Raw genomic sequence first — 8,119 nt, 5'->3', positions numbered from 1 at the left:
CAGGGAGGTAGAGATGGTACAGCAGGGAAGTATAGATGGTACAGCAGGGAGGGAGGTATAGATGGTACAGCAGGGAGGTAGAGATGGTACAGCAGGGAGGTATAGATGGTACAGCAGGGAGGTATAGATGGTACAGCAGGGAGGTATAGATGGTACAGCAGGGAGGTAGAGATGGGACAGCAGGGAGGTATAGATGGTACAGCAGGGAGGTATAGATGGTACAGCAGGGAGGTATAGATGGTACAGCAGGGAGGTAGAGATGGTACAGCAGGGAAGTATAGATGGTACAGCAGGGAGGGAGGTAGAGATGGTACAGCAGGGAGGTATAGATGGTACAGCAGGGATGTATAGATGGTACAGCAGGGAGGTAGAGATGGTTCAGCAGGGAGGTAGAGATGGTACAGCAAGGAGGTATAGATGGTACAGCAGGGAGGTAGAGATGGTACAGCAGGGAGGGAGGTAGAGATGGTACAGCAGGGAGGGAGGTAGAGATGGTACAGCAGGGAGGGAGGTATAGATGGTACAGCAGGGAGGGAGGTATAGATGGTACAGCAGGGAGGGAGGTAGAGATGGTACAGCAGGGAGGGAGGTAGAGATGGTACAGCAGGGAGGTATAGATGGTACAGCAGGGAGGGAGGTAGAGATGGTACAGCAGGGAGGTATAGATGGTACAGCAGGGAGGGAGGTATAGATGGTATAGCAGGGAGGGAGGTATAGATGGTACAGCAGGGAGGTATAGATGGTACAGCAGGGAGGGAGGTAGAGATGGTACAGCAGGGAGGTAGAGATGGTACAGCAGGGAGGTATAGATGGTACAGCAGGGAGGTATAGATGGTACAGCAGGGAGGTATAGATGGTACAGCAGGGAGGTAGAGATGGGACAGCAGGGAGGTATAGATGGTACAGCAGGGAGGTATAGATGGTACAGCAGGGAAGTATAGATGGTACAGCAGGGAGGGAGGTAGAGATGGTACAGCAGGGAGGTATAGATGGTACAGCAGGGATGTATAGATGGTACAGCAGGGAGGTAGAGATGGTTCAGCAGGGAGGTAGAGATGGTACAGCAGGGAGGTATAGATGGTACAGCAGGGAGGTATAGATGGTACAGCAGGGAGGGAGGTAGAGATGGTACAGCAGGGAGGGAGGTAGAGATGGTACAGCAGGGAGGGAGGTATAGATGGTACAGCAGGGAGGGAGGTATAGATGGTACAGCAGGGAGGGAGGTATAGATGGTACAGCAGGGAGGGAGGTATAGATGGTACAGCAGGGAGGGGAGGTAGAGATGGTACAGCAGGGAGGGAGGTATAGATGGTACAGCAGGGAGGGAGGTATAGATGGTACAGCAGGGAGGGAGGTATAGATGGTACAGCAGGGAGGGAGGTATAGATGGTACAGCAGGGAGGGATGTATAGATGGTACAGCAGGGAGGGAGGTATAGATGGTACAGTAGGGAGGTAGAGATGGTACAGCAGGGAGGGAGGTAGAGATGGTACAGCAGGGAGGTATAGATGGTACAGCAGGGATGTATAGATGGTACAGCAGGGAGGTAGAGATGGTTCAGCAGGGAGGTAGAGATGGTACAGCAAGGAGGTATAGATGGTACAGCAGGGAGGTAGAGATGGTACAGCAGGGAGGGAGGTAGAGATGGTACAGCAGGGAGGGAGGTAGAGATGGTACAGCAGGGAGGGAGGTATAGATGGTACAGCAGGGAGGGAGGTATAGATGGTACAGCAGGGAGGGAGGTAGAGATGGTACAGCAGGGAGGGAGGTAGAGATGGTACAGCAGGAGGTATAGATGGTACAGCAGGGAGGAGGTATAGATGGTACAGCAGGGAGGGAGGTAGAGATGGTACAGCAGGGAGGTATAGATGGTACAGCAGGGAGGGAGGTATAGATGGTATAGCAGGGAGGGAGGTATAGATGGTACAGCAGGGAGGTATAGATGGTACAGCAGGGAGGGAGGTAGAGATGGTACAGCAGGGAGGTATAGATGGTACAGCAGGGAGGTATAGATGGTACAGCAGGGAGGTATAGATGGTACAGCAGGGAGGAGGTAGAGATGGGACAGCAGGGAGGTATAGATGGTACAGCAGGGAGGTATAGATGGTACAGCAGGGAAGTATAGATGGTACAGCAGGGAGGGAGGTAGAGATGGTACAGCAGGGAGGTATAGATGGTACAGCAGGGATGTATAGATGGTACAGCAGGGAGGTAGAGATGGTTCAGCAGGGAGGTAGAGATGGTACAGCAAGGAGGTATAGATGGTACAGCAGGGAGGTATAGATGGTACAGCAGGAGGGAGGTAGAGATGGTACAGCAGGGGGAGGGAGGTAGAGATGGTACAGCAGGGAGGGAGGTATAGATGGTACAGCAGGGAGGGAGGTATAGATGGTACAGCAGGGAGGGAGGTAGAGATGGTACAGCAGGGAGGGAGGGAGATGGTACAGCAGGGAGGGAGGTATAGATGGTACAGCAGGGAGGGAGGTAGAGATGGTACAGCAGGGAGGAGGTATAGATGGTACAGCAGGGAGGGAGGTATAGATGGTACAGCAGGGAGGGAGGTATAGATGGTACAGCAGGGAGGGAGGTAGAGATGGTACAGCAGGGAGGAGGTATAGATGGTACAGTAGGGAGGTAGAGATGGTACAGCAGGGAGGGAGGTATAGATGGTACAGCAGGGAGGGAGGTATAGATGGTACAGCAGGGAGGGAGGTAGAGATGGTACAGCAGGGAGGGAGGTATAGATGGTACAGTAGGGAGGTAGAGATGGTACAGCAGGGAGGGAGGTATAGATGGTACAGCAGGGAGGAGGTATAGATGGTACAGCAGGGAGGGAGGTAGAGATGGTACAGCAGGGAGGTAGGTAGAGAGGGTACAGCAGGGAGGGAGGTATAGATGGTACAGCAGGGAGGGAGGTATAGATGGTACAGCAGGGAGGGAGGTATAGATGGTACAGCAGGGAGCGAGGTATAGATGGTACAGTAGGGAGGGAGGTATAGATGGTACAGCAGGGAGGGAGGTATAGATGGTACAGCAGGGAGGAGGTATAGATGGTACAGCAGGGAGGGAGGTATATATGGTACAGCAGGGAGGGAGGTATAGATGGTACAGCAGGGAGGGAGGTATAGATGGTACAGCAGGGAGGAGGTATAGATGGTACAGCAGGGCAGGAGGTATAGATGGTACAATAGGGAGGGAGGTAGAGATGGTACAGCAGGGAGGTAGAGATGGTACAGCAGGGAGGGAGGTGTAGATGGTACAGCAGGGAGGGAGGTATAGATGGTACAGTAGGGAGGAGGTAGAGATGGTACAGCAGGGAGGTAGAGATGGTACAGCAGGGAGGGAGGTATAGATGGTACAGTAGGGAGGTAGAGATGGTACAGCAGGGGAGGGAGGTATAGATGGTACAGCAGGGAGGGAGGTATAGATGGTACAGCAGGGAGGGAGGTAGAGATGGTACAGTAGGGAGGTAGAGATGGTACAGCAGGGAGGGAGGTATAGATGGTACAGTAGGGAGGTAGAGATGGTACAGCAGGTAGGGAGGTATAGATGGTACAGCAGGGAGGGAGGTATAGATGGTACAGCAGGGAGGGATGTATAGATGGTACAGCAGGGAGGGAGGTATAGATGGTACAGTAGGGAGGTAGAGATGGTACAGCAGGGAGGGAGGTATAGATGGTACAGCAGGGAGGGAGGTATAGATGGTACAGCAGGGAGGGAGGTAGAGATGGTACAGCAGGGGAGGGAGGTATAGATGGCACAGCAGGGAGGGAGGTAGAGATGGTACAGCAGGGAGGGAGGTAGAGATGGTACAGCAGGGAGGGAGGTATAGATGGTACAGCAGGGAGGGAGGTATAGATGGTACAGCAGGGAGGGGGAGGTATAGATGGTACAGCAGGGAGGGAGGTAGAGATGGTACAGCAGGGAGGGAGGTATAGATGGTACAGTAGGGAGGTAGAGATGGTACAGCAGGGAGGGAGGTATAGATGGTACAGCAGGGAGGGAGGTATAGATGGTACAGCAGGGAGGAGGTAGAGATGGTACAGCAGGGAGGGAGGTATAGATGGTGCAGTAGGGAGGTAGAGATGGTACAGCAGGGAGGGAGGTATAGATGGTACAGCAGGGAGGGATGTATAGATGGTACAGCAGGGAGGGAGGTAGAGATGGTACAGCAGGGAGGGAGGTAGAGAGGGTACAGCAGGGAGGGAGGTATAGATGGTACAGCAGGGAGGGAGGTATAGATGGTACAGCAGGGAGGGAGGTATAGATGGTACAGCAGGGAGCGAGGTATAGATGGTACAGTAGGGAGGAGGTATAGATGGTACAGCAGGAGGGAGGTATAGATGGTACAGCAGGGAGGGAGGTATAGATGGTACAGCAGGGAGGGAGGTATAGATGGTACAGCAGGGAGGGAGGTATAGATGGTACAGCAGGGAGGGAGGTATAGATGGTACAGCAGGGAGGGAGGTATAGATGGTACAGCAGGGAGGGAGGTATAGATGGTACAATAGGGAGGGAGGTAGAGATGGTACAGCAGGGAGGTAGAGATGGTACAGCAGGGAGGGAGGTGTAGATGGTACAGCAGGGAGGGAGGTATAGATGGTACAGTAGGGAGGGAGGTAGAGATGGTACAGCAGGGAGGTAGAGATGGTACAGCAGGGAGGAGGTATAGATGGTACAGTAGGGAGGTAGAGATGGTACAGCAGGGAGGGAGGTATAGATGGTACAGCAGGGAGGGAGGTATAGATGGTACAGCAGGGAGGGAGGTAGAGATGGTACAGTAGGGAGGTAGAGATGGTACAGCAGGGAGGGAGGTATATATGGTACAGTAGGGAGGTAGAGATGGTACAGCAGGTAGGGAGGTATAGATGGTACAGCAGGGAGGGAGGTATAGATGGTACAGCAGGGAGGGAGGTATAGATGGTACAGCAGGGAGGGAGGTATAGATGGTACAGCAGGGAGGGAGGTATAGATGGTACAGCAGGGAGGAGGTATAGATGGTACAGTAGTGTATAGATGGGGAGGTAGAGATGGTACAGCAGGGAGGGAGGTATAGATGGTACACAGGGAGGGAGGTAGAGATGGTACAGCAGGGAGGGAGGTATAGATGGTACAGCAGGGAGGGAGGTATAGATGGTACAGTAGGGAGGTAGAGATGGCAGGGAGGGAGGTAGAGATGGTACAGCAGGGAGGGAGGTATAGATGGTACAGCAGGGAGGGAGGTAGAGATGGTACAGCAGGGAGGAGGTATAGATGGTACAGCAGGGAGGGAGGTATAGATGGTACAGCAGGGAGGGAGGTATAGATGGTACAGCAGGGAGGGAGGTATAGATGGTACAGCAGGGAGGGAGGTATAGATGGTACAGCAGGGAGGAGGTATAGATGGTACAGCAGGAGGGAGGTATAGATGGTACAGCAGGGAGGGAGGTATAGATGGTACAGCAGGGAGGGAGGTATAGATGGTACAGCAGGGAGGGAGGTATAGATGGTACAGCAGGGAGGGAGGTATAGATGGTACAGCAGGGAGGGGAGGTATAGATGGTACAGCAGGGAGGGAGGTATAGATGGTACAGCAGGGAGGGAGGTAGAGATGGTACAGCAGGGAGGTAGAGATGGTACAGCAGGGAGGGATAGATGGTACAGCAGGGAGGGAGGGATGGTACAGTAGGGAGGGATAGAGATGGTACAGCAGGAGGTAGGGAGTATAGATGGTACAGCAGGGAGGGAGGTATAGATGGTACAGCAGGGAGGGAGGTATAGATGGTACAGCAGGGAGGGAGGTATAGATGGTACAGCAGGGAGGAGGTATAGATGGTACAGCAGGGAGGGAGGAGGTATAGATGGTACAGCAGGGAGGGAGGTATAGATGGTACAGCAGGGAGGGAGGTATAGATGGTACAGCAGGAGGGAGGTATAGATGGTACAGCAGGGAGGGAGGTATAGATGGTACAGCAGGGAGGGAGGTATAGATGGTACAGTAGGGAGGGGATGGTAGGTATAGATGGTACAGCAGGGAGGGAGGTATAGATGGTACAGCAGGGAGGGAGGTATAGATGGTACAGCATGGGGAGGGAGGTATAGATGGTACAGCAGGGAGGGAGGTATAGATGGTACAGTAGGGAGGTAGAGATGGTACAGCAGGGAGGGAGGTATAGATGGTACAGCAGGGAGGGAGGTATAGATGGTACAGCAGGGAGGGAGGTAGAGATGGTACAGCAGGGAGGGAGGTATAGATGGTACAGTAGGGAGGTAGAGATGGTACAGCAGGAGGGAGGTATAGATGGTACAGCAGGGAGGGAGGTATAGATGGTACAGCAGGGAGGGAGGTAGAGATGGTACAGCAGGGAGGGAGGTAGAGGGTACAGCAGGGAGGGAGGTATAGATGGTACAGCAGGGAGGGAGGTATAGATGGTACAGCAGGGAGGGAGGTATAGATGGTACAGCAGGGAGGGAGGTATAGATGGTACAGTAGGGAGGGAGGTATAGATGGTACAGCAGGGAGGGAGGTATAGATGGTACAGCAGGGAGGGAGGTATAGATGGTACAGCAGGGAGGGAGGTATAGATGGTACAGCAGGGAGGGAGGTATAGAGGGTACAGCAGGGAGGGAGGTATAGATGGTACAGCAGGGAGGGAGGTATAGATGGTACAGCAGGGAGGGAGGTATAGATGGTACAACAGGGAGGGAGGTAGAGATGGTACAGCAGGGAGGTAGAGATGGTACAGCAGGGAGGGAGTTGTAGATGGTACAGCAGGGAGGAGGTATAGATGGTACAGTAGGGAGGGAGGTAGAGATGGTACAGCAGAGGTAGAGATGGTACAGCAGGGAGGGAGGTAGAGATGGTACAGCAGATGGGAGGGAGGTATAGATGGTACAGTAGGGAGGGAGATGGTACAGCAGGGAGGGAGGTATAGATGGTACAGCAGGGAGGGGAGGTATAGATGGTACAGCAGGGAGGGAGGTAGAGATGGTACAGTAGGGAGGTAGAGATGGTACAGCAGGGAGGGAGGTATATATGGTACAGTAGGGAGGTAGAGATGGTACAGCAGGTAGGGAGGTATAGATGGTACAGCAGGGAGGGAGGTATAGATGGTACAGCAGTGAGGGAGGTATAGATGGTACAGCAGGGAGGGAGGTATAGATGGTACAGCAGGGAGGGAGGTAGAGATGGTACAGCAGGGGGAGTAGGGAGGTAGAGATGGTACAGCAGGGAGGGAGGTATAGATGGTACAGCAGGGAGGGAGGGATGGTATAGATGGTACAGCAGGGAGGGAGGTAGAGATGGTACAGCAGGGAGGGAGGTATAGATGGTACAGCAGGGAGATAGAGATGGTACAGCAGGGAGGGAGGTATAGATGGTACTGCAGGAGGAGGTATAGATGGTACAGCAGGGAGGGAGGTAGAGATGGTACAGCAGGGAGGGAGGTATAGATGGTACAGCAGGGAGGGAGGTATAGATGGTACAGCAGGGAGGGAGGTATAGATGGTACAGCAGGGAGGGAGGGAGGTATAGATGGTACAGCAGGGAGGTATAGATGGTACAGCAGGGAGGGAGGTATAGATGGTACAGCAGGGAGGGAGGTATAGATGGTACAGCAGGGAGGGAGGTAGAGATGGTACAGCAGGGAGGGAGGTAGAGATGGTACAGCAGGGAGGCATATATGGTACAGTAGGGAGGTAGAGATGGTACAGCAGGGAGGTATAGATGGTACAGCAGGGAGGGAGGTATAGATGGTACAGCAGGGGGGAGGAGGGAGGGATGTATAGATGGTACAGCAGGGAGGTAGAGATGGTACAGCAGAGATGGTACAGCAGGGAAGTATAGATGGTACAGCAGGGAGGGAGGTATAGATGGTACAGCAGGGAGGTAGAGATGGTACAGCAGGGAGGGAGGTATAGATGGTACAGTAGGGGAGGTAGAGATGGTACAGCAGGGAGGGAGGTATAGATGGTACAGCAGGGAGGGAGGTATAGATGGTACAGCAGGGAGGGAGGGAGGTAGAGATGGTACAGTAGGGAGGTAGAGATGGTACAGCAGGGAGGGAGGTATATATGGTACAGTAGGGAGGAGATGGTAGCAGGAGTGGAGGTAGGGAGGAGATGGTACAGCAGGGAGGGA

The sequence above is a fragment of the Oncorhynchus masou genome, chromosome 14 (genome assembly GCF_036934945.1).
Source record: "Oncorhynchus masou masou isolate Uvic2021 chromosome 14, UVic_Omas_1.1, whole genome shotgun sequence".
Classification (NCBI taxonomy): Eukaryota; Metazoa; Chordata; class Actinopteri; order Salmoniformes; family Salmonidae; genus Oncorhynchus; species Oncorhynchus masou.
This window is presented reverse-complemented; position numbering follows the sequence as displayed.